We start from the raw sequence: 13,031 nt of genomic DNA on the forward strand, positions 1-13,031 counted from the left end.
TGGTGACACAGGTAAATAAAAAAAAATAATCTGTATGTGGAAACCAGAAAAAACCCTAATAATAAAATATTAAGGATTGATTATATTAACTGTAAAAGAGAAACGGAAACATTGATAAAAAATGCTCAACGAGATTATTATAATAAGAAAGTTCAGAAAGAAAGGGATTCGTCAAAAAAACTTTGGAAGTTAGTTAATGAGGTTGTTGCTAGAAATGAAGGAGACAAAATATATAATATAAAAGACGAAAATGAATTAATCAGTGATGGAGATCAAATGGCGAATATCTTTAATAACTACTTCATTAATGTAGGTAAACAACTAGCTGATAGAATAAATAAACCACGTAACTATGCAGAACAACGAACAGTGAGTTGTCAATCGATATTTCTGTATCCAGCACTGAAACACAAATAAAAAATATTATAGGTCAGGAATTGAAAGCTAATAAAGCCCCCGGATTTGATGGGATAACTTCTGAAACGTTAAAAAATAATCCATTATATAAGCGATAATAAATAGTGTACTAGAAAATGGACATTTTCCAACCGCCTTTAAAAATAGCATTGTTACACCTGTTTTCAAGACTGGAGATAAACATACTGTAGCGAACTACAGACCGATATCCTTGATATCAAACCTAGCTAAAGTTCTAGAAAAAGTAATAAAGGTCAGAGTCAATACATTCCTTGAAAAAAATAAATTACTCTCTAACTCTCAATTCGGATTCAGGGAACATAAATCTACTCAAGATGCGATACACTCCTTAACAAACACTATTTACGATAGCATAGATAAAGGAGAACCAGTAAAATAGGTATTTTTCTAGACTTGGCGAAGGCATTCGACACCGTTGAACATTCAATACTTCTAGAAGTACTAGAAGATATGGGAATTAGCACATTGTTTATTCAAAAGTTATCTAGAAAATCGAAAACAACAAGTTAAAATTAAAAATAAATGGAGCAAAACACAAAAAATAACATGTGGTGTGCCTCAGGGAACGGTGTTGGGTCCTTTGCTATTCACTGTTTATTTAAATAATCTATTTATACTATAAAAAGATGGCCAAATAGCCAGTTTTGCCGATGATACTGTTGTAATATATAAAGACACGAACTGGTATGATTTGAAATTGAAAATTGAAAATGATTTCACAAAGATAAAATCTTGGTTAGATAATAGGCTTCTATCAATCGATTTAAAAAAAACATTTTATCTACCATTTAGCAATTTTGAAACTTCCCTCCCAAACTACAATATTATCATACAAAATTCATTTGTTATACGACCCACAAATGAAATAAAATATTTAGGAATTATGTTGGATTGTTGTTTTAAATGGAATATCCACATTGAATATCTAATACAAAAACTGAGATGCATACTGTACAGATATAAGAAAATAGTAGAATATTTGAATTCAAGAGAAAAAATCATAGTGTATCAGAGTCTTGTGGAATCACATTTGAAATATGGGATTATAGGTTGGGGCGGTGTTTCAAAAACATATTGTAATACGTTACAAGTGTCCCAAAATAAATTTCTGAGAATCCTGTTGAACAAACATCGAATGTACCCCACAGAATTACTATTTTCTTAAACAAATCTTCTTGACGTTCGACAGCTGTTTTATATGCAGGTCAACATATGGCAATACTCAAACAGATTCAAATTGCAACGTGTCATTCATACTTATGAAACAAGAAATAAGGATAGATGTGTTGCACCTACTATGAAAAGAAATATCGGACAAAGGAGTTATTCATACCTGGGAGTAAAATTTTATAACAACCTACCGGAATATGTCAGAAGTGAAAATAATGTAAGAAAATTCAAAAGGAGCTTCATTGCTCATATCAAAAGTAGATCCAGGAGAGAGATTCGTGAGTTTATTGAGATACAATAATGATAATGATAATAATCATAAATATAGATACAGATCGTTGAGTGGATTGTCAAGATAATACTGGTAAACTATAATTGAATGATGCTGTCTTGTTTCTACTATTCAAATTTTAACTTTTATTCTTCTTGTTTGTTATATAAATCTATCAATTTTCATTATTGTATTTATATACTTATATACAACCTATGTGATAGAATATTGTGTTTAGTGTACTAAATTTATCAGAAAAATGTAATTATGTATTGTGTTACCACGTACAAGTTTTTGAAGCTCTCAACAACTTCTGTTGGTTCATTGTAATGCTCATTGTATTTATCGTGTATTACTTCAGTATGTTCACTTACTATCAATAAACAACATTCATTCATTCATTCATGTTATGCTTATGAAGTTTCAGAATCCATTGACTCGTTCGAAGAGGAATCCCCAGTCACACTTAAATCTATTATTATTTGGTCGAAAACAGTGTCTATCATCCCGTCCAATCTCCACATTTTCTCTTCTTCTTTGATCACATGGGCTACAGCATTAGCCCAATCTTCTTTCCGTATCCGTTCCATTGCGAGTTCTAATTAACCCTGGACATCAGAAATTTCATATGTCACATTTTCACGAGCTACGTAACTGATGGTAAGGAGGAAGTCTCAAAATGGTGATGCCTTCAACACGAGCTATTGTATCCACCACATGCTGGCGATATCTGTCACGATGCTGTTTAATGACACTCATAAGTTCGGCCTTAACCATGTCCTCGAAAAATGGAATTCCTTCTTGTCCTAACCAACTCTGCATGTCTGCTTTTCTGGTGGTCATAGTTGGCAGATGTTCTACTAATCGGCTGTGATAAGAAGCGTTATACATTACTAATACCGAATTTGGCTCGACTCGTAAAAGAAGGGAGTCAAACCATCCTTCAAAGCGTTGGGCGTCCATGTCTTCGTGATAATCCCCCGTTTTTTTTGATGAAAAAAATTTGTACACTATCGTCTAAAAAGCCACTATCACTACCTATATGGGCAACACTTAGTCGTTGCCCTTTACCTGTTGGACCGCGTAACCCTGTTGATAAACCGTCCACAAATGCTTGACGATAACTAGTTACAGTAGTATCTTGCCAGATCTTAGATACTGTGTGACCAGCATTCACCACGTTTCGTCCAGATAATAAATCTTTTTGTGAGTAGAACGCATTTCTCCAATAGAGCGAAGATATCTCCGTCGCCATGAAATTATATCTTCTTTTTCTATTAAGACAGATTTACGAGATAGTTTGGCATATATAAATTTTAAATCTTCTCTTTTTATTTTCCTTAACTTCTCTTTGCTTTGGAATGAGATCATTATCCATTACCTTTGTCCTAATGGATTCGAGGGTTGGCGCTTTATTCTCAAAAAAGAAAGAATGAGTGGTATAGCGTACAAAATTTTTCTGGTACTCATCTAATTCAATTTTTTTTTCTACCACGACAATGTACTTTTGGAGGTTGCACAATCCCAGTCACCTTTTTTTCACGTATTACAATTCGTTCAATTGTCGACACGGACATTCCCATTTAAAATGAACACTGGGCTACAGCTTCCACTCTACGGAATGTATTTTTTAAATTTTCGTATACTCTACAGACAATCTGTTTTTCTTCTAACGACATAAACTTCCGCTTTCTTTTTACATTACTTAATACTATAAAAATAATAAAATTCAATCACATATTCAGCTATTTGTCAGTTGTTTACTTACCTCAAAAGCTATTTTAAAGTTGATTTATTTTGAAAAACACTTTATTGTGAGATTTTCACTAGAACAGATTAACAAATCAGCAACACGTGTTTCGCTGCACAGTAGCTTTTTCAAGCGTGTTCACTAACAAACTGTATTCTACATACACTGTGATTTATATATAGTTTTTGAAATATTACTATCTACCTAGAAACTAATAATATTCTATGAACTAATTAATGACAGTTATACCTGAGTTGAGTTCAATGGTCAACTAATCATCGCACAATAAAGTGTGAATGTGATGAAAATCTATGGTAATGTATTTTGAAAAACAAGTATCGGCCAACTCTATCTTATATTTTAAAGTTAATAAATATAACAGTCTATTTAATAAATATAATATAATATATTTAATGAATAGAAAACAAAGTCACCTTCACAAGAAATAGAACACACTACGCCTATGCAGATAAGGACGCTTGATAATGAAGAAACCGAATGACTAGTTATGGCATTTTAAGGACGCAAATATAATAGACCTGCGAAATGTTGATCAGTTAACCGATGTATCAAAGTATTTGACGAACTGGTTCACCTATTCGCTCGTACATCCTATCGATATGCAGAAGCTATCTTGTTACGGGGGGAAATTTTATGGAATCATCTTACTTTTCAATTATTTACAATGGCGATGCATAGACAATAAAAATGACTCCGGTAAGAATTTAGTTGTAACTTTAAACATTGCTACCGTTAGCTCTCAGTTCAATTTGTATATGAGTTACCTTCAATTGAACATTGTTATACTATGAAACATTTAGAATGCTACATGTGACATTATGTTTACCTGAGAGTTTTATTAGAAATTCAGGTGGTGGAAGACCAGAAACTATAGCAACGCTTGAACTTGAAGAAGCTATACTTGATGCGATAGAAGAAGATCCTTCAAATAGTACCAGCAAGTTTGCACTGCAGGTGGAAATCAGCCCAAAAACCATATGATTAGATCTAAAAAGAAACCTTCTATAGCCATATCACATACCTACATGTAGTCCAAGCACTACTGCTTCGAGATTTTCACCCAAGATTATTGTTTTGCAGGTGGTTGATTCATACGATGACACACAATATTAATTTCACAACACAACAAAAAAATATTTTTTGAATGTATCCTACACTAAATTAGTCAATTTCTACTAATTTTTGGGTGATAAAAACGAAAATAACAATGAAAAATTTTTATTAGCTCTGGTTTTTGAGATACACAGTACTTAATCTTAAAGAGTAGTTATACTATACGTGAAAAGTGAAAGTACATAAAACAATATTGTTATGTTTCTTTTAGAATATTTTAAGTACAAAATTAATAAAAAAAAAACATTATTCTTAGTGTTTTGACAAATAAAAGAAGTTTGTACCACCAAATTTCAATTAAGTCCATCCGATTCATTGTAAGATCGCTGTCGTTTAGCTTGTCTTTTATAAAACACTTCTGGAGCATCCCTACACACAGACCAGCAGTAGTCTGCAAGCATTGCTTCATTCCAACGGCCCTGATATCTCTGTTCCATTAAGGCAATGTCTTGATGGAATCTTTCTCCATGTTCGTCACTCACAGCTCCACAGTTTTGTGGAAAGAAATTAAGATGAGAGTGAAGAAAATGAATTTTTAAGGACATGTTGCATCCAAGTTGGTGGTAAGCTTGAAGAAGCTCTTTAACCAATGCTGTGAAGTTATCATCTCTTTTGTTACCTAAAAACCCATGTACAACCCCCTTAAAGGCTTCCCAGGCTCTTTTTTCATTTCCTGTTGAAATCATGTCAAAAGCAGGATCATTTTCGATTTCACGGATTGAGGCCCAATAAAGATGCCTTCCTTGACTTTAGTATCACTCAACCTGGGAAACTTTGCTCTCAAGTACTTAAAAGCTTGTCCTTCCTGGTACATGGCCTTCACAAAGTTTTTCATTAGTCCCAACTTAATATGTAATGGGGGAAGGAGAACATCCTTAGGATCTACAAGAGGCTCGTAAACTACATTTTTCTCATTAGGGTTTAGGTCTCGTGTAGGCCAGTTCATTTTTTTATAGTGAGATTTTCTATCCCGACTGTCCCACAGACACAAAAAACAACAGTACTTGGTAAACCCTAATTGCATTCCTAGGAGTATACCAATGACTTTCAGATCACCACAGATGTGCCACTTGTGTTGTTCATATTTGATTGATTGGAGAAGTGTTTTCATATTTATATACGTTTCCTTCATGTGAACTGCATGACCTATAGGAATAGAGGGTAGCTGATTTCCATTATGCAGAAGTACAGCTTTCAAGCTTAGTTTTGAAGAGTCTATAAACAGTCTCCACTCAGATGGAGTGTGATCCAAATTCAAGCAGTCCATCAAACCATTAACATCAGAACAAACTACGAGGTTTTCTTTTTTCTCAAAAAAAGGAAGCAAATCTTTTTGACGCTGTCTGTACTGAGATATTTTCACATCATGTTTTAGAAGATTCCACTGTTGTAGTCTTGACCCTAACAGCTCAGCCTTTTCCTTAGACAAGCGAAGATCTCTTATAAGGTCACTCAACTCTGCTTGACTAATTCTGTGCGGATCACTAGACCTATCGCTTACCTCAAAATCAGGGTAATAGGATGTAGAAGGATGGGTTGCTCCTTCTAAACAGTCTTCATCACCTTCCTCTAAAATTTCATAGTTTTGGGGTGGAGAAAGGACTGGCAAATTGTCTGAGTGTGGTACAGGCCGAAGAGCAGATGGGAGATTAGGGTATTTAACCGTTCCTCTTTTCTTCATAGATAAACCTTGCTTAATGGGAGGAGTTAAGCAGAAATAACAGTCGTCTGTATGATTGGTAGGCTCACGCCAAACCATAGGTACTGCAAAAGCCATTGCCCGGTTTTTATTTTTCAGCCACTCTCGCAATATGACTGAACAAGAATTACAACATATATGAGGAGCCCATGATTTATCTTGGTCCCCAACTTTCACACCAAAATAATGTTTATAGGCTGTCTTAACGATAGGTGTCATTTTACGTTTCTGAGCCTTAAATGTTATTTCACCACATATATAGCAAAAGCTATCGACAGAATTCACACACTTTCGAGGCATTTCAGATCAGCACTCAAATTAATTTAAAAATCAACTTCACACGATAATTTCAATAGCAACCACGTGCGTACAATTGACAAACTCACATAGGTTATGTTTACTACTTAAGAACAGCTGATGAGAGGGGTGTTATGTAAACAAACATGTGTACCAACTGTTGGTGATGAAATATTTCATTTGTTGAAAACTCAATATATATTATATATATATATATATATATATATATATATATATATATATATATAATATAATGATACTATATCTTGAAAACAAGAGCTAATATATAATTTTTATGGTCACTTTCGGTTTTAACACGTGGAAATACATTAAAATCATCTAATTTCAACCCCGAAACAAAAATTTTGTTGTGTTGTGATCAAATAATTTATTTACGGACGAAGCAAATTTTTTAAGAGATGCTATTATAAACTTTCACAATGACAATTTTTGGGCCGACAAAAATTCTTTAGAGAAAGTCATTTTCAGCAACAATTTTTGCTGAACGTTTGGGTAGGAATAATTGTTGATCACCTCATTGGTCCATTTTTTCTACTAGCTAGATCAACAGGTTATTCCTATATGGACTTCTTTATAAAACTGCTGTACTAGATGTGAATGACTCGAGAAATAGAATAATTGACAATTGCAATGTCATGACTTACTCCAGGTATTTTTGAACGTGTCAGTCAAATAATGGCAAATCGATTGCAATCGTGTATTTTATCAGAAAGTAGATATTTCGCTCATTTACTTCAAGGTCGAAATTGTTTATTATTGACTTTCGGTTTTTATTTTATGTTGTACATGGATAGTTTTGAGAAGTGATTTTTTTTCTTGAAAACGAAGCTTGATATGAAGAAAACATAAACAGTACAAAAGTTGAATTTTTAGTTGAATAATCTAAAAAAATAAAAAACTACAAAAAAAGTCAGTGGCGTTCTTTTTTTTCTCAATGTTGTTGGCTGTGGTACCCACTGAGACGCTTCTGGACCTAATTTCAATCTACTTCCGGCTGAATAAGCACCTAATTACTTCAAATACCTAACTGTAGCGAATTTCAACCAAATCGGTATAAGGATATTTATGATATTTTAGAAATACCGTTTTTTAAAACTTCAACGCCCTGTAACTCAGAAACGAAGCAACTCCGGACATATGTTCATAGAAACTTTTTTCTTAAAACGACCTAACGAATCCTCCTCTGAAGTTTCTTACCGTAGTTATGAAACACCCTGTATAATTGTCAAAATTGTCATGTTATCAGTGAGTTATCCCTTCTACGAGGAAATATGTCATAATACAAACACAATTTACCAAAAACCAACAATAATATGCGACTTGCGAAACCGGTGAATGAATCACAGTGTGCCATGGATAGAGTAAACCAGTCAGCAGATTCTGAGTCTAGTAGACCGCTCCAAAGCAAGAATTTGCACCAGCATTCCTTTGTTTAATAATCTTTCAATTTATCGGTCGGTACAAGCGGAATAAAAACCGAGAAGAAATCCTCTCTAGCATCTGAAGAAACAGGTGAACGCACAGAGATTCAACCAGGTAACTTGAGAAATTAAAGAGTGAGTTGATACTCGAGACAGCACATTCTATAGAGAGCCGAAGAAGGGGAAAACATCCACATGCCCAGAGGACGACTTTGATGGCAATGCCTTTTTCTAGTTTCACGATCATTAATCGCGAATCGACTCACCTGGCGAGCAGCGACAGCGTTCGTTCCACGGCTAACTTTGTTTTAAATGTATCAGATTATTTTTTGTGCGGCAATTGTGGTGCTCTTTCAGGTGTGAATCCGGGGATTCGCTATTGATAAAACTTTTTGACGTTTTGGCATTGGTAATCGGGCGGCTTCTTCCCGGGACTGTTTTGTAATTCTCTAATAAAAGTGAAAATTCTTGTTATACTTTTGTGTGAACATTTGTTAATCTTCGCGATTGTTTAGATGGATTATAATTAGTACAGGTGAGTTTTTCTGATGGCATTTGTTCATCTCATTGTTTTATTTAATTTCATTCTCGCAATGTTTTCTTTGTTGGCAAATCTGGTTTGTGTATTGTTGATATTATAACTGAAACATTTGATTTGTTTTCGAGAATAATCCAAATAGAGATAAGAAATTTCATTATTTTATGGTATTTATGTTTGCAACTCGGTTTGCGATTAGTTTTGCCCATAATTTATAAATATTGCAGGTGCGGTTTGATACAATCTGGAATGAAATCTGCTTTGATTTTATATCAATACTATTTGCTATGCTCTTATGCACCAGAACATTGTGGTTATGGGATCTTGAGCAGAATTTTGTATTAGAAGAGAATTTCATTTATGATAATCATAATAAACTGTTATTGTTATTACGAATTTGATGAGATGATCAGAAATAAGCCTTCAATATCTATATAAATACCTAACAGCAATCATTCCTCTTGTATATAAAACTTTTTGCGCATTCGAATAATGTATAGTCGAAGTAATCGGTATAGTGCATAGTTAAAGCTATCGGCGTTATAATTACTTGAAATTTCTGTTATCTCTTTAAAATGTGGCGTTCTTGGACAAGTACTAATGATAATAACGAGTGTGATAACAACGCAGACTTTTTTCTGTGTAGTGATTCCAATAGCGATGGTGAACAATGCGAAAAAGATATACCACAGAGAGTACGTTTCAACTTATATAACAATCTCCATCTCAAGTGTGGTTTCGAGGGAAACAAACTATTACAAACAACATAAGATTTGACCGAAATTCCTATCATTATCAAGTAGAACCATGATGATGATAGCACGACCGGCTGTCACAAGCGCTCGCATATAATAAATAGGAGTTATAAAGCCTCAAATCCTTTTTGTAACATATATTAATATTAAAATACTGAAAATGTATATATATATATATATATACATATATATATATATATATATATATATATATATATATATATATATATATATATATATATATATATATATATATATAATCTTTGGAAGCCAAAACCTTTCTTCTCCAAAATTTAATCTCTCCTAAAATTATACCTCTTTCAATTTATATTCTACTCTCATTCTTTATCTCTATGTATTTTGTTGAGTGATTCATTTCTAATGGTATTTCACATTAAGTCAGTGGGGTATGACTATCAAGTTTGTAAATATTGATTTTCCATTAACAGAACAGAAAAAAACACTTAGTTGTAAGTTGTAATCTACTCACGGGTGCGAACTATTATGCCTTTGAAGGGGTCGTGCACCAGGTTATATGTAAATATTATTGCTCATATGTAGGTGCTAGACATAGATAACCTGGATTGAACTTCTGTTCATTGATGGATTGCTGATAACGTTACCTTTATACAGTATGGTGATATGGTGAACAAGAAGCGAAACAAATAAAAAAAATCATCTTTCATATAAACTCATGCTTGCTTAAAAATTGTATATATGATGTCTGAAAAGTTGAAAATTATGAATTTTGAAATTTTTAGCAAAACACAATTGAAGAAAATTGTTTGATATAATCACTTATTCTGAAATAGTGATTTTTATAGAGTTTGTATGGCAATGATTCTGTTGCTTAGTTTTGGTATACTTTGATTTTGTATACCTGTTAGGTGCCACCATTGATTTGGTTAAGATGCATGATGCACCGAATGCAGCATCGAAGCGCTTTTTGAATTATTTTAATTATATCCAGAGGCTGGATTCAAGAATTACCTAACCGTGTAACACACTCAGTGGTTGCGCAGTTTTGACCACTAAAAACTGGTGAACTCAAACAATTTATTTTTTCCAATTAGTCACATGTCACACATAAAATTTCGAATTTTAATATTGAATTTCACATTGTTTCCTTGTTATTATTGTTGTAAATTATCCCCTGAAACAATAACGCCGTCCGCCGCTGGTCCACGTCAATCGATTGTGACTTGGGCAAGGTCGCGCTCGACGCGACTCGCGTTTCTCGATCGTTCTAGGAGTCGCGTCGCTTCCAGAGACTTCCTATCGGCTTCCAGAGACTTTCATTACGACATATAAATATTACCAACAGGCAGATCGGTTAAGTCTAATTGAAAGTGCGGTACGAAGTGATCTAATAAAATCTGCTTGAAATATGTTTTTCCGTTAACCAGCGATAGGCATTTGAATATGAGTCTGAAGTTTCAGTTAATATGTTTGTGTTGGATTGTCAGTGTAGCAATGAAATAAAGTTGAGTTCAGATGTGCAGTGTAGTCAATTATTGTCAAACCGGCGGGAAAACGTAACATTATTTATTGATTGTTTTTCTATTTATATTTATTCAATAGTAGCACAGCGCTTAGTGTAGCATATCGGGTTACTGTGTCTTTTGTGGATTGTTAGTTATGGGGAAATTTACGTTTTTATTGAAAGTACCAGTTATACCATAAGTTCTCAAAATATTATCGATAAATTTCCATTTTTAACGTAAACTGTGTTACTTAGCAATATTATGAGAGTAAACAGCATGATGAAATCACGAGTCCACAGTTCAGTTGGTTTCATCCAGAGCTGGTTGCTCGATTGGTATAACTCAAAAATAACAAATTTTGAGTTTAAAAAAAGGACATTTATAAGAGAAAACATTTAGGTCGAGTGGTATTTGTAAATATTATTTTATGGAATAATCTCAGCTGGAAGCAAATCCATTTTATTAATGAGACAAAGATGTTAGTTTTATGTCTGTTAGTACTATCGTTGTCAATTTTATCGTTGTTCAGAAGAACGTTTGATCGCTGTTAAACTCTGGATTGGTTGCATATCCTTCAATTGTATTGCTTTTAGGGAAATTAATGATCTACAAAAAGTTATGACTGTTAGAATGAAGTTTGTTCTTCACAATACGGTCGGTCGGTAGTCGGACGGTTCGACGTGGCTGCTTTGTTGACTCAGTCAATCGGACTATGTGTTTGCAATTGAGATTGAAATGCTTTATTCAAATAGGATCCTAATATATACAACAATGATAGTGATGTTAACATTAATATACATATAAATACAATAATACAAAAAAGATCTACTTATATTTGTTAATAAGTACTCTCAGCTACGATAATTGAAAATACAAAAAAAATGAAAGATATAAAATATCACATAATACCTTGATGGTCTCTTAAATGGTCTAATAAATTTCTTTTGAACAGAATAAGACTGTTAGAAGACTTTACATTTTCAGGTAGACTGTTATACTTGATAAATTCTTTGAACATTAATGTTTTAGTGTTGAATGTTTTTGTTTGATTATTTACATACAAATTATTTTTTATTCTAGTATTATACTGGTGGATTTGTTTATTAAAAATTACAAATTTGTCAAAATATGAGGGTAGAAGGTTATGTAACATTTTGTAAATATAAATCATCGTTAAATATGTAAGCCTACTTTTTATAGATAACCATTCTAGAGTATTTAACATTAAAGATATATGGGTACTCCTGTCACATCTAAAAATTATCCTCATTGCGCGATTCCGTAGTTTTTGTAGTGTTCTTATTTTATTCAAATCACTTGTGTATAGAAGAGTGGGACAATATTGAAAATGTGGTTGTATAATTGTCTTATATACAGTTATCCGTGATTGCATAATCAAGTGTTGGGATACTCTTGTGAAAAAATATAATTTCTTCAAATTTTTTTTCTGTATGTAGGTGAAATGGTTATTCATTGATGGATTGTCTAACATAAATCCTAGATATTTGAATTCAGTAATGAGCTCAATTTAATAATTTTTTATTTTTATTTCAATTTGATTTAAATCTAATTCTCTGTATTAAAAGGTGTAGTAAGTATCATAGCCTTTGTTTTGTTTACATTCAGCTTCAATTTATTAGTTTTTGAATATATAGCAATATTATGCAATGCTTCATTCATTTTTTCAATAGCTTTATCTATATCTTTATCACTAACCGATACTAGGGCATCATCAGCGAAATAATGTTCATATGAATATTCATTACATTTGATGATATCATTAATGTAAATTTAGAATAGTAATGGCCTCAAAATACTTCCCTGCGGAACCCCGTGGTCTACGCTTATTGCTGTTGATACAAATTCATTGATTTTGGTTACCTGCTTCCTTCCTCTGAGGTAATCACTGATCCAATCAATTACTTTTCCTTTAATGCCATATTATTTAAATTTTTTAATTGATATTTCGATGGTTCAAGCCGCATCCTGAACGCTCAATTTTCACTTGCTAAGGATCCCGTGTTAGGAATCACACGTTGAAAGGTTAGACCTC

General features: G+C 33.0%; 1 protein-coding gene across 2 annotated transcripts in view; it reads left to right on the forward strand.

Moving 5' to 3' along the window:
* The first annotated feature begins 8,125 nt into the window (after positions 1 to 8,125).
* The window catches only part of LOC111501998 (uncharacterized), a 118,441-nt gene continuing 113,535 nt past the window's right edge, over positions 8,126 to 13,031 (forward strand). For both annotated transcript variants that reach the window (XM_023155939.2, XM_023155940.2), the window contains exon 1: positions 8,126 to 8,736. The gene's annotated coding sequence lies outside the window, so the exon portion shown is untranslated. The remainder of the gene's footprint in view (positions 8,737 to 13,031) is intronic.

The sequence above is a fragment of the Leptinotarsa decemlineata genome, unplaced genomic scaffold (genome assembly GCF_025532065.1).
Source record: "Leptinotarsa decemlineata unplaced genomic scaffold, Ldec_3_MD MMD2_tig00026328_RagTag_RagTag, whole genome shotgun sequence".
NCBI classification, from domain to species: Eukaryota; Metazoa; Arthropoda; class Insecta; order Coleoptera; family Chrysomelidae; genus Leptinotarsa; species Leptinotarsa decemlineata.